This window comes from Mesoplodon bidens, assembly GCF_964165515.1.
Source record: "Mesoplodon bidens genome assembly, chromosome: 2".
NCBI lineage: Eukaryota > Metazoa > Chordata > Mammalia > Artiodactyla > Ziphiidae > Mesoplodon > Mesoplodon bidens.
This window is the reverse complement of record NC_138177.1, coordinates 180,988,646-181,015,468: the sequence shown is the minus strand read 5'-3', so window position 1 is coordinate 181,015,468 and position 26,823 is coordinate 180,988,646. Positions and strand designations below refer to the sequence as shown.

Genomic DNA, 26,823 nt, shown 5'->3' with positions numbered 1-26,823 from the left:
GTGAGGGAGGCGGGATCAAGAGCCAGGTGGTCTGACCCCACCACCACTCCCGCTTGTAACTCTGTGAACCGTGACCTGGATCTGTTCCTCAGGTGTCCTGGGGGTGAGGGTCCCAGGCCCCAGCTGGGTGACCAGCTGTTGTCTGCTAAAAGGAGCTGGGACAGCAGTTGACTCAGCATGCAACGTCCGGTTAGAAGTCCAAAGGGCTGCCGCATTCCAGACTCCACAAGTGGCAGGGGCTGGGTTTGCTCAGGACAGTGGGTAAGTGACAGGTGGACTCCAGCGCCCAGGCCTCCTAGTCCGGCCGTCCAGTTAGCAATGACCTCCTGGACCCCCAAGTCTGTGAGCTAGCTTCTTGCCCCATTGCTTCAAGTTTATCCTCTGGTTTCAGGAATCCATCCCAGACATTCCCCACCCCCAGGCGAGTCCTTGCCTTGGTCATCTGCCCAGGACATGATTTCTCTGATAAAGCCTCAGGGGGAGTGGCAAAAAGGCCAGCCTTGGAATCTGGGCATGAAGCCCGATTCCCACCCCCGGGGGTAGCTGCTTACACTTCTAACCCGCATCTTCCTCGGGTGGGAATAAGATGCCTGTTTCATAAGATCAGTGGTGAAGATCACAGTGTACTCACTCAGGAAGTGGCCGAGAAAGTGGCAGCCTCTGTGGACGATGGTCGTCTTCACCTTTTCCCTCTACCGACTGAGGGTCCCGTCCTGAGCGCAGCCCTTGGCACTCGGCCCCTAAGCGTGGCTTCTCCAAAAGACACAGGTCCATAAAGTCTGAGGAAGAAGACTCCGGTGTGAGTGTGCCCTGTCGTGGGTGTAGGGAGCCGGGTTGAGCTGAATGGTTCCTTTGAACAATACTTAGAGTCAGAAAACTCGGTGCCTCTTAGCTCCAGGGCCCGCTGCTTGTAAAATGAGAAATAACTAGAATATCCCTAAAACTCCTTCTAGCTGTAAAATGTTCTGATTCATGACCAAGGGAAGGAGGAAAATGTGTATGTGATAAAGTAAAAATGCTTTCTGCAGTGGGCCAAGAAAGAGGACGGAAGTATCTAGCCTCCCAATTCAGCCCCATGCTATTGAAAATTCAGGCTCCTGCGCGATGCACCCCCTGGTTTCCTTCTGCTCTGATTTCACTACGGTCCCCCAATGGGACATTTCCTAACGCCCTGACAACAGATTCTGATCAGGTGAATTGGCTGTTACTTTACACCCTGCAGGCTTCCCGGGGGCCTGGCAATCTTAAGCATGTATGAGACAATTAACTACAAGTGAATACGTCTCAAGCATCATCCATGGTTGTGTTTTCCCTGCAGTACTGTAAAGGGGGTTAAGATAATTCTGATTTTGCACTTGGGACAACTGAGGTACAGGAAGGTTTAGTCATTTTTCCAGAATGTGTCAATAGGGAGAGAAACTTTGGTCCTGGAATTGGCTAGATCCTTGCTAGCTTGCACGCTTTGGGATCTTTACCAATCACATATTTGAAGAGAATAGAGTTTCTTCTTGCTTTCCCTCGAATATTTTCCCCAAACTGCTGCACCGGCTGTACAATGGAAAAGATTTCCGAGATCTGAAGTTAAAAGCTCTGTCTTCTCTCTGCCTTTCAAGACATCTCAGACCTGCAGCCAAACCTTCATGCAGAATAAAGGAAGAATTTCCTTCATTGCTAATTTCATTATCTTAGGAAATAGTTTGGGCCAGAAGGAATAACAGTATGAGTGTATTTAACCATTTTAAGCATCTGTTGTTATGACACAATCTTTAAAGCCTTTGTTAAGTTTTCTGATAACTATCTCCCCCTTACATTCTTTCCCACGTGTCTGGTCCTTTTCCTGGGCCAGCCCGACAATCCAAAATAACAGAATTTCTGAAATCCCAACCATTCACTATCCCAAAAGACAATGAGTTTTAGAACACTGGGCTCTGGCGTGGAAACTGACAAAGAGCTGCGGCACACTTACCATGAAGGACAATTCATCAAGGAAGGACACCAGATAGAAAGGTTGGCACCGCGATTTCACCCAAACCTTTTCCCAACAATACAAATCAATGCAGCCTTGAGCGTAGGAAATACTTGCTACGAGAGAGAAATCTCACAAGCAAACATTGCAGTTCCCCCTGTGTTTGCTAACTTTCCCAAATTTTAAAACTTACCAACACATTTAATGAGGTGATAATACTGTTTCTTAAAATCTATGTCCCACTCGAGGGATAAGTAAAAGTAATTTTAGGGAATTTCAAATTTGAGTCCCTTTTGGGTGGAAAACTGTCACAGATTTGGGCAGAAAAAAGGGACTTGGCTGTCAGATGTGGGTTCTCCACATCTGTTTGGATGAACTAAGCAGCCGAGGAAATCCACTGCCTGGATGCAGTAGGATTGCAGTGTTTTGAAGATCTCCTTGCTGGGAAATTTGACAGTATCTAGGACATGGAGTATGGTGGGTATTTTCTAGGTTACTTTGGACTTATGTGATGATCTGGAAGGGGAGACTTCAGCCACCAATCTGGAACTTTCTTATATCTTTTCTAAGCATATTTCCGTGGTCGTTTGGAGAATGTTAACCATGCAGGCTCCCGTGTGCACAAACCTCACACGACTCTCTATCAGTAGCCCATGGTGGGCCCTGGGGTCCACACCATGTTGGCTAAGTTAGGATATGATGCTAAATTAAGCCTCATGTTTTTAATCCATTTCCCAATAATACAAAAATGTTTTAAATTTTATTTTTTTATTAAAGTATAGTTGATTTACAATGTTGTGTTAGCTTCAGGTATACAGCAAAGTGATTCAGTTGTATGTATGTATATACATATATATATATATAATTTTTTCAGATTATTTTCCCTTATAGGTTATTACAAGATAGTGAATATAGTTCCCTGTGCTCTACAGTAGGTCTTTGTTGGTTATCTATTTTATACATGGTAGTGTGTACCTGTTAATCCCAAACTCCTAATTTATCCCTCCCTGCCCTTTCCCCTTTAGTAACCACAAGTTTGTTTTCTATGTCTGTGGGTCTCTTTCTGTCTCAGTAATACACAATTTTTAAAGAGCAAAACTTATGGCACATCGTCACAGAGAGGATTTCAGTCATTTTGTACATGGCCTTCCTTTTTCTGCCCTGCCCAACAGCAGAAGGGATGTTTACTAACCTCTCCTTTCACTGTCCACCAAGCCCAGGATCCGAGATGCTGTGCGGTTTCTCACGCAGTACGTCTGGATCTTAGAACAGCCCTTCAAACATGGATCCTGTTCACGCATCCCAACGGAAAACGTGGTTTTCTGTTGCCAATAATTGTAAAACAATTTTTGTTGCCAGGAAACCAGAGGATTCTGTACCTCCCACTCTGGGTTTTCAGAGCAGAAAATGGGCTTTGTCGTGTGCTTGGAACCATGAGATGCCTTTAGATCTAGAAAAGATCTTGAAGATGGCGTTGCCTAATCCCTTTTCACAGGTGGGAAGTCAGGCTTGGGGCAGGGGACATTGGGCCTCTGGCTGTGGTGGCTGAGCCCACAGGCCTACATAGACCCTGGCAAGTGGGACAAGTGAGTCAGCTGACCCCAGCACCCCATGCGGCTCTGGATGAGAGGGAGCCCTCTGCCTTATAACACACAAAACACACAAAACTCTAAAATACGGGAACCTGAATGCATCGGCCAGGCCAACCCTTCTAGCCGAGGTGAGATGACACTGGTGGCAGGGATTTACAGCCTGAGGTGGGGCCGCTGCATCCTTTGTGGGGTCCCGGGGCAGAGTGACAATGCAGGACTCCTTGCTCAAAAAGCCAGAGAAAAGCTTTGTCCTTTTTCCCATGGAGCCTCTCTTGACCTCTCGTGGTGTTTTTCATCTGCTATGTGATGGGGTACCTCCTCGGGTCGGGGGTCAGCACAGACCTCTCTGGGCATACAGACCACCTACCCACCAGGTGCCTGGGAACCCCGTGACTCCGAGTGGGTGTGCATGCCCCCAACCCTGACTCTTCTCTTGCCTGGGGCCAGGCCCCTCTGGGGGCAGAGGGCATCATCAGTGGTCACCGGACAAGGGCAGAGACCTGTGTCCCCTAGGACACCAGGGAATAGGGCCGCAGGCAGCCAAGGACCCACAGCAAGTGGACCGTACGATCGTGCACACGGCTCCAAGCCCCAAACACATGCTCTCTCATCCCACTGTACTTCACTTACAAACCACAAGGTCAGGGATAAAATTATTAAGTTCAAGACTGAGATTGCAGAGCATGAAACCCCAAGCGCGGGTCTCCTTTGAGCACAGGATCCCGTGTGTCTGCACCGCCACGTACCCAGGAAGCAGAGTCTGGTCAGAGGTGAGCAGGCTGGGACCTCTGCAGTGGCCCTGGGGTGACAGAGGCCCAGGTCGTGCAGGGGTGCAAGCTTGAGCCTTTCTTATCTGTGGCCTTTACCTACCACCTTTCCTGGGAGGGCAGGGGGTGGGGCTCCAGTTCCCGACCAGCAGGACACCGGAGGTGGAAGAGTTGGGGGTGGACTCTATCTCAGCTGGTGTCTGAAAGAATTCTCAGGTTAGCAGGAGAATAATACAGTTTTTCAAAGCCCATTTCGCCCTCAGAAGGAGCATTCTTCTGCAAGGTATGGAAATGGGGCTGCCGAGGACCCCTTCCCTATTCATCCGAATCCTTCATTTGAGAAAGACGAGTTTTGCCAATTAAGGTGGCATCTTCTGGTGGCACAGAGCTTCCCTTCTGAGGCTTACTTGATTCTGACCTCCCTGCTCTTTGCTGGGCTCAGCTGGTGTTAACACTCATTTCATGGAGCCATGGGATTTAACCCTCAGAGACCCCGAGGGGCAAGACTCAGGCCCTAGGATGGGGAGCCCCACATCTAAAGGCCATCCCTGCCACTAAACGCTCCCCAGGAAGGAATCTTGTGTTTATTCATTCATCAAGCATTGTGGAGTGCCAGACACTGTTGTAGGTACTTTACAAAACTAGGGAGTTATTTTGCCCTGATTATAACCCTGTTATAATTCCTGGTCTTTGGACCCAGAGAGAGAGGCTCAGAGATGCCCAGATATGTTAAACAGAGAGCTCAGCGACTGGGGAGCCGGGAGCCAGCCCCACGCTGTCCAGCAGCCCCACGCTGTCCAGCTCCAGACCCTCAGCCCCTGGCCTCCACTCCACTGCCTGGTATTCACGTCCGGGGGGCTCCAGACCCCCACCACGGAGGCAGGTGGTGCAGGCAGGGCTATCTCTTTGTCACCTTAGTTGCCACATGGACAACAGGCCGCGGGTCACGGAGCACAGCCGGTTGCAGTGATGATGAGTTTAGGAGATGCTGAGGTACCCCGGCTGCAGGAGGTGGAGGGCTACGGTGCCCACCCGCCGCCTTCCGGGCTTCTCGTGGCAAACTGATGTTTGTTTGGTGAGCATCTCAGGGATCCTTCAGAGCCTGTGTTGCGCCCCCTGGCCTTCGGTGGATGTAAGGTTCTTACTGGTGACCTTGAGGAATCTGAGCTTCTCTCTTCCTGGTGAGTAACTATGACTTTGTAAATAACACCTGTGGGGTGTCCACCACTCAGCGTCTCTTTGGGCTACGGGCCTTGGAACAGCGACTGCCCTAGGCTGGCAGAGGGGATCCTGCCTAAGGATGGAGCAGGGGGCTGGGGGTTAGAGGAACCTTCTGGAAACCTCTGCCCAGTGAGGCAGGCTGATCTCATCTCGCCACTCACGAGCCCCATGGCCAGGTGCCCAGAGGTGGGTGGAAGGAACAGGTGGCTCCTCTCTGGAACATCAAAAAAACCCTGCAAACCATGTGCTTCGTGTTCAGGGACAATTGCCAAATTCTTGCCCTTGAAATAATTTTCCAGGTCTTTCTACTAGAAAAAGTTTTAATTAGGAGATTGAGGGAGGAAGGGAACAAGAAGACCAGGAAGGAATCGCCAAGTTAGAATAAAGCTCCACGGTCTCTGAAAATCAGAGAGGAACTTTGTCACAGGGGCCTGTTCTAAGGACAGAGGCCCCCATTTCCGCAAAAGGAATAATCAGAACCCCAGCTGAATCCACAGAGTTTGGTCTGGCACGTCTGGACAGCTGAGCACTGACACGTGTGCCCTGCGGACCCCTCTCTCCAGCTCTGAGAAAACGGCCTTGTGTTTATGTGGTTGTTCTCCGCACGCCCAGCGCCAGGGCAGCCCCCAGACGTGGGGGACATGCTGACTTGGCACCAAACAGGGGCTGCGCTCTCCGCCAACCTGTCCTCTTTAGCTCTGCTCAGGCTCAGTGGCCAAGGGAACTCTGAGTCACATCCACCTTCTCAACCACAACATATTTCTGGGAATGTGAAGGGCGCTCAGCGACATGACATTCCTTAGCTCGTAGTAGGAAGGCAACTCCCCACTTCCTTTCTCATCCTTGCATCATCTTTCCCAACCGGACCGAACAGATTCATTTGAAACTTACTTGAAACTTACATGCCCTTAGGAAAGAGGGCAGGAGTCCACATCCGAGCCCCACCCTTCTCTTTATAGTACAGCCCGGTTATCCTGCCCTAGAGGGAGAGTGGGCAAGCGTCATGAGCAACTGTTCTCTTGCCTCTGCAGGGATAAGAAAGACATACGTGTTGTACATTCTGTGCTCATCTCATCATCATGAAAACACAGTACCGTGACAGTCAAGGCACACGTACACGGCATCCATGACGCATCAGTTCGGGTGACAGGTATCGCAGTTTTTAAAAACTCTATGCACTTGTCATCTCAGAATAAGTCATGCGAAAGGTACATGATCTCTGTGAACCTTTGGCCTGTGAAATCTCAGGAGAATGTTATTTATTAACAGTGCGGTTAACAAACAAACATTGGAGGTTTGTGGAGGGGAGCTGGGGCGGAGGTGGTGGACGCAGAGATGACAAGAAGGGTATCTGCTTCCTGAAGGGCACAGAGTCCTGGTGGGGAATGGGCACTCCAGGTCACGCAGTGGAGGACAGTGGGAGGTGCACCAAGGGTGGGGCTCAGGGGAGGAGGACTTGAATGTCCTGGGGGAGGGCTGAGAGGACCAGCTGCAGGAGGGATGTTTGAGCCAGGCTGGGAGACTGCTGGGTTACTGGTGTCCATCCAGGTGGTGGGACCATCACAAACAAGGGTGGGAAAGTGCAGGGGAGACAGACAGGAGGTCAACGCAGAGATGGAGAGGCAGAAACCAGGGTGGGTGGGTGGGGAGGTGCAGGAGCGACCCGGCTGGAAACAGACACGGGCCATGAGAACTGTGCAAGGACAATTCGGGTTTTAGTTTGTAGGTGGTCGTGAGTCGTCGAGTGTCTTGAGTAGATGACAAGCTCCAGGCACGCCATGGGAAGACCATGTGGGCAGCACAGTGAAATTTGGCCTGGGAAAGGCTGAAGGTGGGAGGCCGTGTTTGTGCCATAGGTGGGCTGGACTGCGCTTGACGGATAAGCAAAGGCCAGAGAGCGTGAGACACAATAACCGTTAACAGGGCGCATCAAAGCTCGCCCCTTGGAGACGCTCAACACTTAGTGTCTCCCTTTACCATCAGAACTATGGCCCTAAGTGGTAGGTCTGCTATTCCCCCATCTTACAGATGAAGAAACAGAGGCTCAGAGAAGAGAGGCAACTACTCCGGGGCATGCAGCGTGTAAACAGCAGGGCCAGCATTTCCACTGAGGTCGGTCTGACTCCAGCCATGCCCCGTGTTGTGGAATGACACAATTGCTTGGAACCAGTTAACTGTGGGAGGGGGAGGGAGGTGTTCCGGTGACTCCTGCCTGGGTGTCTCTGAGGACAGATGACAGTGGGTAAGATGGGGCAGGCAGGTGGGGAGGAGGAACTTGTAACTAGTCTGACTGGGACCAAAAGGAAACTTGATACCAGCAAAATATCATGGGTGCTATTAACAGTCTGGGATCAGGGCTATAGACCCGGGGCTCAGGTAAAAGATGAGACCAGAGGTGTCCACTTGATACAAGGGACGATGTTTGTTTTTATCACCAGGGTAGGAGAGCAAAGTGCAAGCAGAATTAAAGAAGCACGGCTTGAGAGCTTGTAAGGTGCCAGGCACTGAGCTACACGTTGCCATGCATCCTGACAACCTGTGCCATCCTGTTATTGTCACCTTCAGTTACAGGTGAGAAAACAGAAGCTTGGAGATATTAAGTAATCACCTGCGGCCACCCTGTCAGTAATGGTAAACCTGGCTCTCAAGCCAAAGTCTGACTCCCAAGGGCATCCACCTAGACAAATATGGGACAAAGTCACCTAACAGGGGTTATCAAGTAGCAAACTGGAATCATAGGCTCCCCACATTTTCTGTATTTGCTTATCTGCATTCTGTCTATAGTTAATATGCACTATTTTTGTAATAGGAAAAAAAGAGTTTTATAAAAGCAAAACGGTGGATGTGTAATTGGATAGACTTTTTGGAAGACAATTTTCCAACCTCCATCAAAAGCTGAAAATTTGGCATATTCATTGACCTAACAATTCTATTCTTAGAAGATAACCAAACAAGCGAGTAGAGATGATGTATGTATAAAGCTGTAGATTGGAGACAACTTGGAAATACCTTAAATATCCCCTTTTTAAAATTTATTTTATTTTCATTATTTACTTCTGGCTGCGTTAGGTCTTTGTTGCTGTGTGCGGGCTTTCTCTAGTTGCTGCGAGCGGGGGCTACTCTTTGTTGCGGTGCGGGGGCTTCTCATTGCGGTGGCTTCTTTTGTTGAGGAGCATAGGCTCTAGGCACATGGGCTTCAGTAGTTGTGGCACGTGGGCTCAGTAACTCTGTGGCATATGGGATATTCCCGGACCAGGGCTCGAACCCCTATCCCCTGCTTTGACAGGAGGATTCTTAACCACTGTGCCTCCAGGGAAGTCCTTACCTTAAATATCCTAATAAAGGGTTGAGAAATTTTGGCTCAGCCATACAGCTGAATTCAACACTAGGTAGCATCAGAAAGGATCACATAGATTGAGATGGGTGTGTAAAGGTTATCCATGATATATTAACACACGAAGAAAATACACTAAAAAACATTATCTACCAATTGGTTTTATTTTGGTAAAAAATAACATTATATGAATACATTCATTAAACAATTCAGCTTTTTAGAAAAGTAGCGCTGCAAATAATTATTTAGCTCCACCTTTGATAAACGTTCATCAGAAGAGGCTGCACTGAGTGTGTGTGATGGGGAGGAAACCCAGCCAGGTTAGCAGGTAGCCCGTGAAAAGTGAGTAAGGGTTGTAAGGATATACATCAAAATGCTTTGTGACTTTAATGTTTCTTTTTCTTTTAATTGTTCTTTTAGATTGGAGTGGAGTTGATTCACAGTGTTGTGTTAGTTTCAGGTGTCCAGCAAAGTGATCCAGTTATCCATATACACATAGCTATTCTTTTTCAGATTCTTTTCCCATATGGGCTATTACAGAATATTGAGTTAATTTTTCTTTTTAATTATCTGTATTTTCTAGTTTTTCTTCCCTACAGTAGAAAAATGGATTCCTTGGGGAGCAATATTTACATTTAAATAATTTTTTAAATGGGAAGGAAAGAAACAGAGGTAGAAGAAGAGATGAAGGATGCATGGCTTCAGGAACTGACAGAAGAGACACCTTCCAGAAGGTGGTCGGCAGTAGCGGCTGCCTCTGAAAGGTCCAAGGGGATGAAGCCCAAGAGGAGGAAAGGAGGGAGCCACGCATGACCTCCCCCATCTTACGGAAAACGTATATTTATTGTTATTTATCTCCAGCCACCTTCCTCTCTCAGCCCAGACCTACATTTTCCATTGCCTCCTTATTCCATAGGTGATTCAAACTTAGCATCAGAACTGCCTACTCCTTCCATCCAGCCCCCAGACAGTCAGACAGGCAGAGAGACAGACCCCAGACTCACTCACCTGCACTCTCCTTCTTGGGCTCACCACCATCCACCCAAACGGTCCTTCTAGATTCCTCCCTCCCTCTCCCTGCACATTTAAATGATCCTCTAAATATCTCTTTGACTAAGCTCTCCTCTCTAACCTTGAGGGTGCAGCCTTAGTCAAACCTTCCTCGTCTCTTGTCTACACTGATTCACCTACCCCTTAATCCATCCTCCTCACCTTCATCAATTCTAAATGCCATCAGACCATCTGACTCATACCTGATGCCCTACTCCCATTCTTGCCAGAATAAATCTAACTTCTTTAAAATATTGCAGATAAGGAAGCAATAACCATCTGTGTGCATACAACTCGGGTTTTTTCATTCAAATTATTTCCTTGGGATAAATCCCCAGGGTTGAAGGGTTTGGGTTGTCATTATGTATCAACACATCTACCCTTCTGAAATTAAGCACTAATGCTCCCCACCCCCCACGTTTTTCTCCAACAAAAATGATTTTAGGGTTTGTAGAAAAAAATCTTAATTTTTGTGCCCTGACTCTGCATATATATTTTTTTTCTCTGTTAAGTCAGGTGTTATCTTTTAATCAAGAAAAAATTATTTGCATTTTCAAGCAAGATGTATGTAAGCACCTTCCTCCCCTCCAGTTTTTTTGTTGATTTTGATTTTGCTTTTACACCCATATTGCTTCAGGTTATAGAAAGTTTGCTCTAACTGGCAGGCATTTCACAAGTTTTGCAATGTGGCAATTTCTCCCCAGTGAACTCTTTTTAAAAAGTAGGGCAGAGGTGGAGGGGAGGCTGGGCTTACTTTCTTCAAGGTGCACCAAGTTAATAGTCTAAAAAAAAATTGGGGGGGGTCATCTGTATTCTAGTGGGTAACTGATTCTCACTAGCTTAGTGGGCTGTTTTCTCTTTTTGATAAAGGAAAATGTAGTAAGTGTGGTCCCTGGATCAGGAGACATGGAAGATCTCCTTTGATTTGACTGTAGCCTTTTCTGGCAAACTTTAAACTGCTTGGGATTGTCACCAGGATAAAATGACAATTGAATGAGTGACTAGGCCATTCTTCCTCTCCCTCTGTGGAACTATCCAGGAATCCTAAGCAAAGATGTCAGGGCCATGGGTGCTTATACATGCTGGACTGGTTTAAATGATTGCTTTGGGGCTAGTGGACAGATTTCAGAACTTGGATCATCAATATAAACTATCTAATAAAACTTACCATCTCTAGGTCAAACATACATTTTTGGTGACATAGCTTTTCTTCAAATCAGGAATAGCCTGTGAAATGCTGTTTTAAAAATGTCTTTATCACAGAAACAGACTCACAGACACGGTTACCAAGGGAGAAAGGAAGGGGTATACATTAGGAGTATAGGATTAACAGGTACACACCACTATCTATACAATTGATAAACAACAAGGACCCACTGTATAGCACAGGGAACTATATTCACTGTCTTGCAATAACCTGTAATGGCAAAGAATCTGAAAAAGAATCTACATCTATCTATGTATAGATATAGGTATATCTGAATCACTTTGCTGTACACCTGAAACTAACACAATATTGTAAATCAACTATAGTTCAATTAAAAAATAAATACCTTTATCAAACCGTCTCTGCTCTCCAAGCCACTGACCTGCTTTCTCATCCTCACAGACAACCCAGACATCACAGAGGAATGCCTCTCTCTCCTGTGGCAAACAAACCTACCCACGCGTGGACCCATCCTACCTTCCTTGCTCTCTGCTCGATAAAGGTTCCTGCCCCAGAGCCTTTGCACAAGCTATGGACTCTGCCCACATGTTCTCCACCCTCAGCACACCCCTTCCTTCTGGTGTCAGCTCCTGTGGTGCTTCCTCAAAGCCTCCCTTGACAGCTCTTGGTGAGTCAAAGCACCTCTTGTATGTCCTCCTGGCACTGTGTTACACCTCTCCTCCTAGGTGGCATTTTTAGTGTATTTGTACCCTTATTTGTTCATTGTCTGTCTTTCTAATGGGCTTGAGCCTGAGGGAGACAGGGCTAATGTCCATGATCATCTCCCAAAGGGGGAAAAGGCCAAGTTGACTAGCCCAGCCACGAGTGTGATCCACCAAGTCAAAGACGAGATGCAGCCTCAGAGCTCCCGGGAGGGGCGACATCACACCGATCGCCATAAAGACCCTGTGCTGTGGGCCCTTTATTCCAGAGGAGGTAATGAATAAGTATCAACACCACAGGAGGTGAGGACAGGGAAGCTCCCTAGGGAGAAGCATTTTCAGCAAGACCCATGGGCTACCTACAAAGCAGATCCATCACTTCCTGCCTCCAATGCTGTCACCCTGGCCAAAGCCTCCATCACGTGCTTGGGGGACCACTCAAACATCTTCCCCCCCGTGTGACCCGTCTCCACTCCGGCTCTACAAAATCCACGTTCCACACAGCAGCTGGGATAACTGTCCAACAATCTAGATAGAATTACATCACTGGCCTGCTCATAGCTGGACGTGCCTTGTAGTCCCATTAGAACAGGTCCCAACCCCGGTCTGTGCATCTCTGTGCCACCTGGCGCTGACCTGGTTCTCCTGTCTCTCTCTCCTCACCCGCTCTGCTCTGGCCACTCTGGCTGCTTTGGGGAACCTCAGATACTCCACCCAGAGCTTGTTCTCTCTGCTGGGAAAGCCCCCCATGGCTGCCCCTCTCTCTTCCAGGTCTCCGTTTAATTGTCATCTCCTCGGAGAGGTCTTCCCTGCCCTCAGGCACACAATTCTCCTCTTGTCCTATTTTATTTTCTTCCCAGCTCTTATCTCTGTCTGAGTTACTGTTGTTTATTTTCTTGTTGATGTGTCTTTTCCTCCTAGCCTCCCCAGTATCCGGAGAGGATCTGGGACCAGGAGGCACTCAGCATAGAGTGGGAGAATGAACACCCTCTGAATTGTCACTAACGAAAAAGTCATAGTTAAGGTGGAGGGGGAACACAGCATGCTAGGACGGGGAAGGGTCCTGGAGAGCACCCCTGAGGTAGGCATCCAGCCTCTGCCTGGCCTCCTGCAGGGACCAAGAGCTAATTCTCATTCAGGGGACAAAGGGGGATAAACAAAAATAGCCAATGAGATGACGCATTACATAATTTCCACGAGTTTATTTACTAATCTCACTCTGATTCACCACTTAGCATAACATTTATTAAGCACATACTCAGTGGGGGAGGCAAACATGTAAAAAAAATAACCTAAGCTGGTGCCCCAAGTGAGAAGACTTCAGTAGAGCAGGTCTCAGGAGGTCTTTCCTAGCTGTCTCAGTGCGGGTAAAGTACTGTGAAGATGAAAAGATAATGGGAGTGGGGTGGGGTGGGATGAACTGGGAGATTGGGATTGACATATACACACTATTATGTATAAAATAGATAACTAATGAGAACCTGCTGTACAGCACAGGGAACTCTACTCAGTGCTCTGTGGTGACCTAAATGGAAAGGAAATCCAAAAAAGAGGGGAGATATGTATACATATGGCTGATTCACTTTGCTGTGCAGTAGAAACTAACACAACATTGTAAAGCAACTGTACTCCAATAAAAAAAAAAAAAAGATTAAAAGATAATGTAGGGGCCCTGGTGGCGCAGTGGTTGAGAGTCGCCTGCCGATGCCGGGGACATGGGTTCGTGCCCCTGTCCGGGAAAATCCCACATGCCGTGGAGCGGCTGGGTCCGTGAGCCATGGCCGCTGAGCCTGAGCGTCCGGAGCCTGTGCTCCGCAGCGGGAGAGGCCACAACAGTGAGAGGCCCGCGTACGGCAAAAAAAAAAAAAAAAAAGTGATGAAACGTATAAGCCTTTTCCCAGAAAATGCTCGCCCCCACCCCAACATTTGAATACCTTTTCAGGGACCCAAGAGTCTGCTTTTTGGAACCCCATGGGAAAACCTTGGGGGCAGTGATTTCAATCAAGAGAGACCTTGGATTGCATCAAGGCAGCTCCCATAGTGGCATAGAGATGAAGGGTGGGCGAGGGGCCCCAGGTGGGAAGCCCAGCCAGCAGGCAAGTGAAGATGGAGGTCTGACCCAGGTGCAGGTCACAGGAACAGAGGAGGTGGATGAGAGAAAGTCAGAATGAGGAGGCCAGGGCGTGTGACCAAGAACTGGGCAAGAGGCTGGAGGGGTCAGAATTCAGAGGGAGGTTTCCCCTTGGAGAGTCCTGCAGAGAGGGGCACGGGGTGGGGGGGTGTGCGGGGACCATGACCCAGTTCTTCGGCACGTCCAGCTTTACAACAAATAGAAGGACTTCGAGGGATCAGGTAGTGGTTTCTGGAAAGCAGTGGACATTCAGGTAGAAGTTTAGAAGGGGGCCTGGGCTAAGATTCAGTGCTCGCTGAGGATGGGTGACAGCTGATGCTGTGAGAGTCCATGGCCTCCTCCAGGGAGAGGCTGTCAAATGAGACAGGAGGCAAGACCCTGGAGAGACCCACCCATGAGGGCAGGGAGGACAGGAGCCCAGGAAAGGGGAGAATCAGAGGAGGGAGAGACAGAAACAGACAGAGAGAACAAGGGCAGAAGGGTCAAGCGAATGAGCCCCGCCAGGCCATTGGATTGGGCAGCTCAGAGTTCACTGGGCAGTATTTGGAGATAAGGAGACATGCTGTCTGCAATTTACCTGCAAGTGATTTAGGAAAAAAATACACACACATAGAAAGAGAGGGAATGATAAAGCGAAAGTGGCAAAATGTTCCCAAGTGCAAAAGCTGGGCGAAGGTTTGGGGGAGTTTTTTTGTGATGTTCTTGCAACTTTGTTTGAAATAAAATCCCCTTGTTTTAAAAAGAATACTTTGCGGAGAGTGCAAGACGCTAGCCGGACCGTGGTGGGTTAGCCCGCGCAGACTAAGCTTTGGAGAAGTTTGAGGCTGAAGAAAAGGAAAAGGAGGGCGCTGATCATTTGAAGGGTGGCATTTTTAAACGATGGGGATCTGGGAGAAGGAAAAGGTGCTCGAGGATATTTTAGGGCTGAAACTACAGTCTCAGAGGAGGGAGAGGGGAATGAGGGGGAGGGGCTGAACCGGGTTGAAAAATGTGGGATCGAGCCAGGGTCAGCCTTGGAGTGGAAGTGGGGGCCCTTTGGAAATTGGGGCCATTTACCCCCGTGGGAGTGAGGTGGGCCCCCCTCAAGTCGGCCACCGGAAGCGATTGCCCTTTTAAGGCGCGGGAAGCCGGCGGTGAGTCACGCGGGCCCGCCCCGTGGGCGTGCACCGCCCGCCCCGCCCCCTCCGCCCGCGCGCCCCGCCCCCGCCCCCGCTCCCTCCGCCCCCCGCCCCGCCCCCCCGCCAAAGGGGCCCCGGGGGTCTCGGCGCAGGAAATGGGCTCTCGGCGCCGCTTCATTCCTTTCCCCTGAGCCAGGCGTCTTCGCGCCTTTATCAAAGTTATTTTTACGCGTTGAGAAATTTTCAAGTGAGCACTTGTGCGGTGGCACCTTCTCCTTGTCGCGCTTGGGCCTTGAAGAAATCCCGCGGCTTATTTATAGCCCGTGTTTATTTTTACTCAAGTCCTGAACTTGAGCCTCTAGAAGTAGTCTGAGCGGCGGCAGATCGGGAGGGAATCCTGGCTTTGCGACCACGGATCCAGTAACTGGGTTTGTTCTGTGACCTGGGGGAGCCCCCGCGGGGCCGAGAAGAGGGACAGACCCAAGTTCAGTGCTGGGCTAGGGGCGCTGCCGGAGACCCCGTGCAGGCAAAAAGCGACCTTGGCCATCCACCCCCTCCAGCAGTGCACTTTCATCTTAACCCCCCACTCCAGGTGCAAAATCAGACCGCCGTCGTCCGCCCTTACTGGTTGTTCCCTTCTGAGATCGGATCAGTGGCATCAGACTTTTGAGGAAAGTGATGATTTAGGTTTTGCTTGACCCTGAAGCTCAGACTTAACGCATCCTCTTAGTCTCTCGGGGGCTCCATGCGGTGACGTGGAGCCCTTCACAGAAACAGGTAAGTTTCCTAAGTGGTAGGGAGTTACCCCTAGCAGGGTGGGGTGGGGTCCTTGAGGAGCTGTTCCCTCTCTACCCTCATATTTGCTGGGCCTGCTCTCAGACAAGGAAAGAGCCACTTTAGGAATGGAAACAAGTCGAGGTGTGACATAAAGAATGGGTTTCAAAGCCGCCACACGCGGGCCCCCTCGCATGTATTAACACAGTGAAATTTCCCAGAGGTTGTCCAGAGAGGGTGTGGATTTACAGTCCTGGAAGACAATTTTGACAAAAACTCCGGATTTGGCCTTGAACGTTCGGATTCCCTATTAACTGGCTTGCTCGAGCCTGATGGAGCCCGCCTTTCAGGGTAATCTTTGGGGCTCATAATTCAGCGCTGAATAGACCCCATCCTGGTTCTTTTACATTTGCCTGGAGCAGTTAGACTTTCCATTATCTCTCATGAGTCAGGGCCTGTTGAATTTATTTTACATTTATTTTAATACAGCCCGGAGTTGGCTGAGGTCATCCTCATTCAGCTCCAGACTGTAAAACGCCATTAGTCTAGCAGTTCAATGTAAAAGAAAGGAACAGAGTATAGTGCTCTTTTGTTTGATTTTGGTTTTACTCTTCCCAGAAAATGGGTCTGTGGGTGGGAGCCCAGGGATAACAGACCCCTGGTCTGAGGCAGAGATTCTGCAGCTCCTAGTGACTGCTGGGGGCCCCTGCTTCCGTACCAGCAGCCTGGGGACTGCCTGCCTGTGTTTTGTTTGCAGGTAGATGGATGGATGTGCAGAGGGCAGGAGAACCATTAAAAGAGAGGGTTGAAGAAGAAGACTTTCTGCCTAAACTGGCCTCCTGCTGGGAGAGCTCCCGCTAAGACCACCCTCAGCCTGGATGCGTTTAAACCCTCATGGTTCTGAAGCTTCGTAGCTGCCGCTGGCATGTTGTTAGTATTAGGCGTTTCATCTTTTCATTTCTACCCTGTAGGAGGGGAATGCCTACTTCAGTCAGCTGTATGCTGACCAAAAGCGTCCACCCTGTCCGGGCACTTGGTCCTGACCTAAGGTGCTGACCCACCCTAAAGCAGGTAGACAAACACCCGTTCTAAAATCTGATTTGAACTTTGGGTTATTGAGAACAGTGCTTTCTTCTCTTGACTTTATTCCTTTATGCTTCATTAGTTTAAAGAGTTGTTTATTGAAAAGTTATGAAAATTATGAAGCTCCTAAGAGCAAAAGACAAAAAGTATTTTGAATGTTGCAGTAGGTATAACTCTCTACTTTAGCTATCGAGTTTTCTGTGATTGCGGCCTAATTTGCTTATGTATGTACAGGCATACATTTTATTGCCTTGCACGTTATTGTGATTAGCAGGTACTGCAGTTTTTACAAACGGAAGGTTGTGGCAGCCCTGTGTCAAGCAAGTCTGTCAGCACCATTTTTCTAACAACATTTGCTCACTTCATGTCTCTCTGTCACATTTTGGTAGTTCTCTCAGTATTTCAAACTTTTTCATTATTATTATATTTATTATGATGGTCTGTGATCAGTGATCTTTGATGTTACTTATGCAAAAAGATTATAACTCCCTGAAGTCTCGGATGATGGTTAGCATTTTTTTTTAACAAGAAAGTAATCAAGGTATATACATTCTTTTTTTAGACCTCATGCTATTGCACACTTAATAGATGACAGTAAACATAACTTTATATGCGCTAGGAAGCCAAAAAATTTGTGTGACTTGCTTTATTGGGATTTCACTTGATTGCAGTGGTCTCGAATGAAACCCACAATATCTCTGAGATATGCCTGTGATGAAATTAATTTCATTTTCCTATTTTTATGCTTCAGGAGATGGGAAGAGTGTGTTTATTGTGATTTCAAAAACATTGGGCTTTTTGAAGGAAACATTCTAAGTAAGCATTGCTCATCATGTTCCTAGACATGAACAAATGCCAGTCTCAGCATCCATTAAAATTCATTAACAACGGGACTGCAGAAGGTGGCCGGATCTGGAGTTGACGCTTTCTGTCCAGAACAGACAAGACTGTGACTGGCTGTGCAGAGGTGTCATGGGGTGAAGGCACCTGGAATGTCCCCTCTATTCACGGGGGTTCTAAAACCGAGCTTCTCAGGAAACCTAGAAATAAGATATTTTTTCCTCCTAAATGATTTTTAATAATGGCAGTCACATCAACCATAATTTATTTCAACCTCACTAGTTGGAAGTATGTAATAATTTACATACCTGTTGTAAAGGAAGTTTTGCTGAGCAAGAAAGATCAGAGGGAAAACATCTAATTTATGTAACAGAAAAACATGTTTGTCTTGATTTTAGAAGCCCTCATTTGTATATTATTAATTTAATGTTGATTTAAATGATCCTTCTCTGTTCCCTAAATAAATATGCCAGTGTCTTCAGGGGGCAAGATTCTATTTTCTCTCACTTTGGGTTTCTATAGTTTTGAGGGTAATATAACTAAATTTCTTTTAAAATATTGAAGGGGATGAAAATATGCCATCCAAAAGCACACCACTTTGGCATAAGGATTATTTTGAGCTGAAGGCAATTGAGAAAAAGCAGACACAGGAAAGGCAGTCTGCCATCCACCTATCTGCCTAAAAGTAGGTCATAAATTTCTCTGGTGAAGATGTTCTCCCCTCTCTCATACCAGGAAGGGAAGAGCAGCCTTTATCACTGGAGATGGAGATATCACCAGGATGAGTCTGCATAAATAAAACCCTGCTTTATCTTACATTCGTTTCTCTGATATATTTACCTTCCCATGATTTACCACTCCTAGAAACCAAAACCCTTGTCCTCTGTCTTTTCACTTCTCAAAAATTTTTTGCCCTTTGTTAAAATGGTATATAAGCCCCCTGAGTTTAACCACTTCATTTCTTTTCTATGAAGTCCTCCATGTGTGTTAAAATTAAAATATTAACCCATGCACGTAAAAATTAAAAATACTAACATCAAATAAAATTTGTATGCCTTTTCTCCTGGCTTAATCTGGCTTTTGTCCGTCTAATTTGCAGATCCCAGCTACAGAACCTAAGAGGGAAGAGGAAAGATGAAAGAGTTTTTTCTTCCCCAACAGTATTCTCTAATTAGACTAATTAAAAGAGGTGGTCCTATAATTCAATCTGATCTGTATGATTTTATGATATGGATAATTAGTTTTGAGGAAGAAACATCCAATTTATCACCATAACATGGAACCCCTTGAAAATTCTTTCCAGATTTATTTGTGTCCTCCCCAGACACCCCAAGAATATCCATTTCCTGAGTCTGGAGACAAAGCAGATAAGACATCCTGACTGCAGAGATTTGAAATGTAAAACAACACAAATGTGAATACGCTCTTCTTCCATTTGCCAGGCAGTTCACCACCTGGCTGCTCTCACTGGCTGTGCTAATTGGTCATGAGAAGGAAGTGGCTAATGGCTTCCTTGGAATGAGTGTGGGCGTGCTGGTGATGACCCAGAGCCTGAGAAATAAATGCAGTTCAGCTTAGCAGTAAGCCAGGGAGAGTGCTCACTGCCACCTTCGTCATCACCATCACCTCTGTCATCCTCCTTCTCCCCATCATCGTCATACAGTCATCATACCTGCCCCTGTACACAGTGCCCAGCGCCAAAGCAAGCGCTTCACAAGCATCATCTCACAGTCACAGAGGATCCGAATCTTTCTTGGGATTCCATTCCTATCCAAAACATCATGATGACAGTTCCAGGGACAGACAGTGAGCAGTGTGCGTCTTCCTGTCTTGAGCAGAGCAGCAAATCCAAGCTGGTTACTGGGTCCAAAGAGAAGACAAACTAGTTCAGGACCAGGTTTAGCTTCTTAGAGAGAGAGAAGAGTTCCCAGGAATAACTGAATCATTCATTCCACAGAGATCTGGAGTGCCTGTAAAGAGCAGGGATTGTGCTAGGTGCTGGGCTTACAGGGATGAACCAGGCAGAGATGGTCCTGACCTCAGTTTTCCATTTCTAAACAGAACCAGTAGGAACAGAAGAAGCAGGCAGTCAAAGATTCTGATCCTCTCAAACCCAGGACAAGATCAAAGAGAGCGGAGGACTGTGACGTCGAAGAGAGAAGAAAGCCTAGCTGCTCCCTGAGACGGGAGAAACCACATCTTCTGGAGAAGCAGGGCCCAGGAAGGTCTTTGGGAGAGAGATGAGTCACGGGGGTGGGGTACTCCCAGCCAGTGGGAGCGGCCAGGCCGACTGGACCTGGAGATGTTCTGTCTCCCCGGAGCGACCACCCGTCCACATGCCCACCTGCTGCAGTGTCCACCCAGGGGCCACTGGTCCGGGTGGCACCTTCGGGAGACTGTGGGGTCCTGGGCCCAACGCTGGAGGAAGCAGAGGAGGGTTTCCCCAGTTTCCTCCTGCTGACATGAGAACAGTTGAAAGAGAAGATGAGGGAGATGAGTAGTTATTCGGGTTTTGACTTCCTGGATCTTGCTCAGCTTAAGACACCAGTAAAAAGAGGCTCTTAGCTAGAAGTGAGCACATGGGACAGGGTCAAGAATGTTTGCCTGAGGACTGGCATCTCGAGCAAGCTTGGAGCTGAATATTTCGGAGGAGGGAGAAAAACTCCAAGGCATCAATGACTTGGGTTGCTGTGGAGGACAGTGGGGTGATGTAGAAAGAACTGGAGGCACATATATACAATGGAATATTACTCGGCCATAAAAAGAGACGAAATTGAGTTATTTGTAGTGAGGTGGATGGACCTAGAGTCTGTCATACAGTGTGAAGTAAGTCAGAAAGAGAAAAACAAATACCGTATGCTAACATATATATGGAATCTAAAAAAAAAAAAAGGTTCTGAAGAACCTAGGGGCAGGACAGGAATAAAGACGCAGACATAGAGAATGGACTTGAGGACACGGGGAGGGGGAAGGGTAAGCTGGGACGAAGTGAGAGAGTGGCATGGACATATACACACTACCAAATGTAAAATAGATAGCTAGTGGGAAGCAGCTGCATAGCACAGGGAGATCAGCTCGGTGCTTTGTGACCACCTAGAGGGGCGGGATACGGAGGGTGTGAGGGAGACACAAGAGGGAGGAGATATGGGGATATATGTATATGTATGGCTGATTCACTTTGTTTTAAAGCAGAAACTAACACACTATTGTAGAGCAATTATACTCCAATAAAGATGTTAAAAAAATATATAAAAGGAACTGGAGGGCAGAAAGTGCCCTGTGATTCACCTGGGGAACAGTTAGGACAGGCAGAAATAATACTCGTGGCCCAGAAGTAGGATCTCACAGAAGTAGGCTGTGCAAGAGTGCACCCCATCCTAAAGGGTGAGACCTGGCCGTAAGTCTGAGGGATGCGGGGTGAAGAGAGAGGGAAGGTAAGAGAAGGCCAGAAGGTAGCTGTTGTCATAGCATGTTGTGGGCCACCTGGACCCAGGAGAAATCCCATCCTGGTTCAGACAGAGCTCCCCGTGGGCAGAGAGCAGTGTCTAGGAGTGACATCTGAAGGAAGCCTCTTTGTGTAAATCAGTTTCCTTTTTTTAATTTAATTTTTATTTTATATTGGAGTATAGTTGATTTAAAATGTTGTGTTAGTTTCAGGTGTACAGCAAAGTGATTCAGTTATACATATACTTATATCCATTCTTTTTCAGATTCTTTTCCCATATAGGTTATTACAGAATATTGAGCAGAGTTCTCTGTGCTATACAGTAGGTCCTTGTTGGTGATCTATTTTATATATAGTAGTGTGTATATGTTAATCCCAAACTCCTAATTTATCCCTCCCCCTGCCCCATGTTTCCCCTTTGGTAACCATAAGTTTGTTTTTGAAGTCTGTGAGTCGTAGATCAAATTCTTTCACAAACCAAAGTTTGTTGAGTATCAGCCATTAGCCAGGTACTGGACAGGCACTTGTTCAAACAGTGGTGAACAAGACAGATACCAGAGTCCCTGCCCTCCTGGACCTGACCTCTCAATGGCAGGAAGCAAGCAAAAACCAAAACCAACAAATAAACAGACTAGTAAATACAATAATTGCAACTCTGAAGAAGCAAAAGCTAAGATGGAGAGTAACTAAGGGGGACCTACAGAGGGAAGGGTAATCAGAGGAAGCCTCCTGGAGGATGTGAAATTCAACCTGAGACCTATAGGAAGAGAAGAAGCTAGCTAAGCAAAAAGGAGATGAAATATCAGGTGCAAAGGTCCTGGGGCAGGAGAGAGTTGGATATATTCAAAGTCTGGAAAGAACAGGGTAGGAGTAGTACTGGATGAGCTTGGTGAGAAGGGAAAGGGGGCTATGGGGATTGCAGTAAAAATGGATTGTGGGGCCTTCTGACAAACTCTTGACTTGCCTTATTAACAATTTCATGTCTCAAAGCAACCACCCCCAGGAATGGCTACCATATGGAGGAAATGTTAGACTAGCAGAAATGATAGAAACCTGGAAGTAAGCAACTGTGTGACCTTAGGGTTCTTGATATTCGAGAAGGATAATGTAGTCAGGTGTGTGTGCTGTTCTTTAGCGTGGGAGATGTCAAGAGGCTTCGAGGAACCTTATGATTCTAACACGTGCATCTCAACAGGGGAGATCAGAAAAGCTGGAAACTCCAGCCGTGTAATTACAAATGACTTTCTTAATAATGAGGGAGAAATCGGCGTAAGTGTAGACGTCATTCCACAGCAGAGCTGAGATTTTTAAGGGACAGGTACCTAAGAATGGAAGGTTACCTAATGATGGACAAATACAAGAGACTGATATGGACCTCTAAGAAAAATCTCAGGAATCCAAGCACAATAGAAAGGGAAACTTAAAAACAATGAGGGCAGCCATTTGCAGCAATATGGATGGACCTAGAGATGATCATACTAAGTGAAGTGAATCAGAAAGAGAAAGACAAATACCATATGATATCACTTAAATGTGGAATCTAAAATATGACACAAATGAACCTATCTACAAAACAGAAACAGACACACAGACATAGAGAACAGACTCGTGGTTGCCAAGGGGAGAAAGGGGTGGGAAAGGGATGGAGTGAGAGTTTGGGGTTAGCAGATGCAAACTATTACATATAGAATGGAAAACAACCAGGTCCTACTGTATAGCACAGGGAACTATATTCAATATCCTGTGATAAACCATAAGGGAAAAGAATATTTAAAAATGTATGTAGATGTATAACTGAATCACTTTGTTGTACAGCAGAAATTAACACAACATTGCAAATCAACTACACTTCAATAAAATAAATAAATAAATAAAAACGATGAGGGCAAGACTCCTGGGGGATACAGCTGACAAAGGTGCAACATGTCTGGGAGCCGCAGGGAAGTGGAATTCCTCACCTCCTATATTGTTTCTGCATCTATGTCAAGGGGATATCTTCAGCCCAAGAAAGAGGAAAACTGCCAGATGAGGAGGACAGCCAGGATGGAATTCTGGGAGGGCAGGGTTCCTGCTTGCTTTGCCATCTGCGGTATCCCCTGCAGAGCTGGCTGCAGGTAGGCACCGTTCTTATTTGTTGAGTGAATGAATGCATGGAGGCAGGCAGGCATGAATGAATGACAATGCAGGTGTTATGGTGCTGCAGTGGTCAAGACATATGCAAACTATCCAGGCTGGGGCTCACAGGCTCTCCCCGAAGAGGACTTTGCCCCTTTCTTTGACTTCCCAACACCTATTTGACTACCCCTGCATTGGTGGAGGCCCCTGTATAGGCAGGTGAGGGGATGAGGCCCCCTCTCTGGTGCTGGGGCACGTGTCTGAGATCCGCGCTTGGCCGATCTCACGCTCTCGTGGAAGCAGGGACTATCGAGAGATGTGCCCAGCGGAGGTTCTGTAGGCCGCGGCATTGTTTGCACACAGTACCTATGGGTGGGCGTGGCATGGGCTCTCTTCCCTGCGGCCAGAGCCCCTGCCCTATCCCTGCCTGGTTTGTCTTTCTTTCAAACTTTTTGCTTTGAGATAAGTATAGATCCACAGCAAGTTACATGATTTTAGAAAGGTCCTGGGTCTGCTTCTCCAGCTGCTTCGTTTCGTTTTCTTTTGTTTTGTTTTGCGGTACGCGGGCCTCTCACTGTTGTGGCCTCTCCCGTTGCGGAGCACAGGCTCCGGACGCGCAGGCTCAGCGGCCATGGCTCACGGGCCCAGCCGCTCTGCGGCACGTGGGATCTTCCCGGACCGGGGCACGAACCCGTTTCCCCTGCATCGGCAGGCGGACTCTCAGCCACTACGCCACCAGGGAAGCCCCCTGGATGTTTTAAAGTCTGGTTCTAAGCCTTCTTACTGGTTGCTGCTCCATCCTGTATCCTTTCAATATGTTGTCTTTCTGTCAGTTAAATTAACCAGTCAGTTTTGCCATCTGTAGCTAAGAATCTGACTGGTCCACTACCTCTGAAAGGTTAACACAAGAGTGGTAATCTGGAGACCGCAGAGCCCATTGAAGAAAGGAAAGGAGGCTGTATGTCTAGACCCAGGATGCTTGATGGGGTGTCGGGGAGGCTAAGCCAGACGAGGAACTGGAAAAGGAGCTGGCGAGGAGCACGTCTGGACTCTTTTGGGAGTAGTGGGAGCCGTCAGAGGTTTCCGAGATGGGGGGATGACAAGATCAAAGGGACCTCTGGCTGCAGAGTGGGGGAGGGGAGGGCTTGGAAGGAGTGGAATTGTGAACTGATAACAGATGGTCCAGAGAAGTCAAGGGGGCGGGGCAGTGGGAGGAGGAGACTTTAAGAACCATTCGGAAGTGGATCTGGCAGGTCTGGGATTTGGTTGGGAGGAGAAGGAAAAGGAGGGTGGAGGAGAGAGAAACCAATCAGAAGACGACCAAGCTTTGAGTCACAGCCTAAAGCTTTTGCCTTCACTGCAGATTAAGTGAATTGCACAGCTTCAAGGACAGGGGGAGCAGCTCCCTCGGGGCCTTCTGGCTCCCGGCTCTGGCTCTGGCTCAGCAGCATCGTGCTGGTTTGGAGGGGTCCTGGTGTGGCCTGCAGTGTGACATGGTGGCTTGCTGGTGAAACTTAGTTTTCCCTCCCATGTGACTGTAAAACTTTGCTTTGGATGAGCACCTCCACCGCCTCTGTGTGTGTGTGTGTCCCTAGGGCCAGGGGTTTGGCGGGGACTGTTGGAGTTCCCCAGGGCTGATAATCATCTCCTTTCCCTTCATCTGAGTTTACCGTAAGAGCGGTGGTGAGAGCTAACATTTCTGCAGAACTTCTCCTGTGCCAGACACTCTTACAAGTGCTTCACACCTTTTAACTTAATAATGTTCCCTATTCTGGGAGGCAGGCACTGGGATGGTTCCCATTTTTCAGTGTGATTGAGAAATAGGGGAGTCAGGAGATGGGGACCACAGTGTCATTTTATTACTGAAAAAGGGGACATCGGAACACGGCTAGGCCTTGCTGGGTTTCCCGGCCTAGTGGACTTGCCAATTCTCCCCTGAGTTAGAAAGTCGCCAGTACCAAGGAGCAGAACTCAGCTGGCATGGAGAGGGGCCTCGTCCCTTCTTCCAAACACACTAGTCAGGGAAGCCACCCCTCTCTTGAGGAGCGGCAAGTGGGGCAGAGAGAGGTCCAGGATCCTCACATGGAGATGCCTCCCCAACCACTTGCCAACACGGCACAGACATGTTGCTGGAAGGCGGGTGTCCCAGGGTCAGAAGCTACAAAGACAACAGGCCTGAGGGTCAAACAAAACCTTCAGGGCAGTTAAGGTGGAGAGTTGGGGACAGAAATACCAGTTGTTAAAGAAGCCAAATGGATAAGACTTGGTTTGGCTCCTGAGATGTGGGGGCGATGGTGGCCCCTGGGGTCGTGAGGTTGTTTCACTGAGATCCAGGTTATACAAGGAGACACAGACTGGGGAGAGAGGTCATGAGATCAGTTTTGAATAATTAGAGATGTCTGGTCCCATCAGCCACCAGGGGAGAGACACTGGCTGGAAATGCACATTTGAATCATCAGCATGTTCATTCAGCCAATATTTATCAAGCACCTAATGTGTGCCACAAGCTTTCCTAGGTGCTGGGAATGTCATGGGAGAAAGATAACCAGATTCCTCCCTCATGGAGTTTGGAATGGGTTGGGATGGGGGGAGGGAGGACACAGACATATAACAGAAATGTGTGTAAGTAAATATGTGATGACAGATTATTTTAGGTGCTATGAGGCAGCAACTGGGGACTCCGGGCAGTGTCTAGTGGAGAAGCAGGAGAAAACCGTGCTGAGAGGAGGGGAAGAACACTCCAGGCAGAGGAGAGGCTCAGACAGCATATGCAAAGGTCCTGTGGCAGAGAGAAGTTGGTCTGCCCAGGGAGCCACAATAAGACCAGAGTGGCAGACAGTTGTGATCACAGAGGAGAGACACAGCAGAGGGTGTTGAAAAGGCAGGGAAGGCAGATCACATTTGGATTTTATTCTGTGTCCCATGGGAAGTCATCAGAAAGTTTTAGGCAAGGAAGGAAAGGAGGTTCCTGAAATAGCTCAGGTGAGAAAGCCTGGTGTCTTGTACTGGAATGATGAGAGGCATCTGAGAAATCTTTTGGAGATCGAATTGATAAGCCTTGGTGCTGAGTTGGATCGGGGGTGGGGGGCGAGGGAGAAGGAAGGAAGCAGCAGGACCCCCAGGTTTCTGTCCGAGCAGCTGGGGCAGGGGTGCTGCTCACTGAAAGAGGGGAAGGTGGGAGCGGTGGACTTTGGGAGGTGGTGGGACATCGAGGGGAGAGGTCAAAGGGCTGATTGGAGATGTGGGTGGACCAGATGTCAGGACCATCAGTATAAGTCTGGAAAACATTAGCTTACTGACCGTAGTTAAGGTTGCGGGGATGAGGAGAACAAGAGAACTTTTAGGGTGATTAGAGGAGAGAGCCCAGGACCCAGCCCTGGGGACGCCACGATTTTAGAGAGTAGGTGGAGGGGTCTTTGGTCAAGGGCAGCACTGGTAGTTGAAACAATGAGAGTCTGAGGATGAGGGCTGGGTGTAGCTGTGGTGGTGGTGATTGTCCTGGAGAAACGGGTGGGATG

The 26,823-nt window shown here is 48.0% G+C and overlaps 1 long non-coding RNA gene across 5 annotated transcripts; it reads left to right on the top strand.

Moving 5' to 3' along the window:
• The first annotated feature begins 6,561 nt into the window (after positions 1-6,561).
• On the top strand, positions 6,562-18,838 carry LOC308628776. 5 transcript variants are annotated; one of them, XR_014017577.1, is made up of 5 exons: positions 6,562-6,696; positions 7,575-8,117; positions 11,540-11,765; positions 15,641-15,825; positions 16,580-18,838. It is a non-coding gene; the product is annotated as an uncharacterized lncRNA (long non-coding RNA). The 5 variants fall into 5 exon arrangements; XR_014017578.1 differs by lacking the exon at positions 6,562-6,696 and having other exon boundaries at positions 7,217-7,658; positions 7,985-8,117; XR_014017579.1 differs by lacking the exon at positions 6,562-6,696 and having other exon boundaries at positions 7,218-8,117.
• The last annotated feature ends 7,985 nt before the right edge of the window (positions 18,839-26,823 follow it).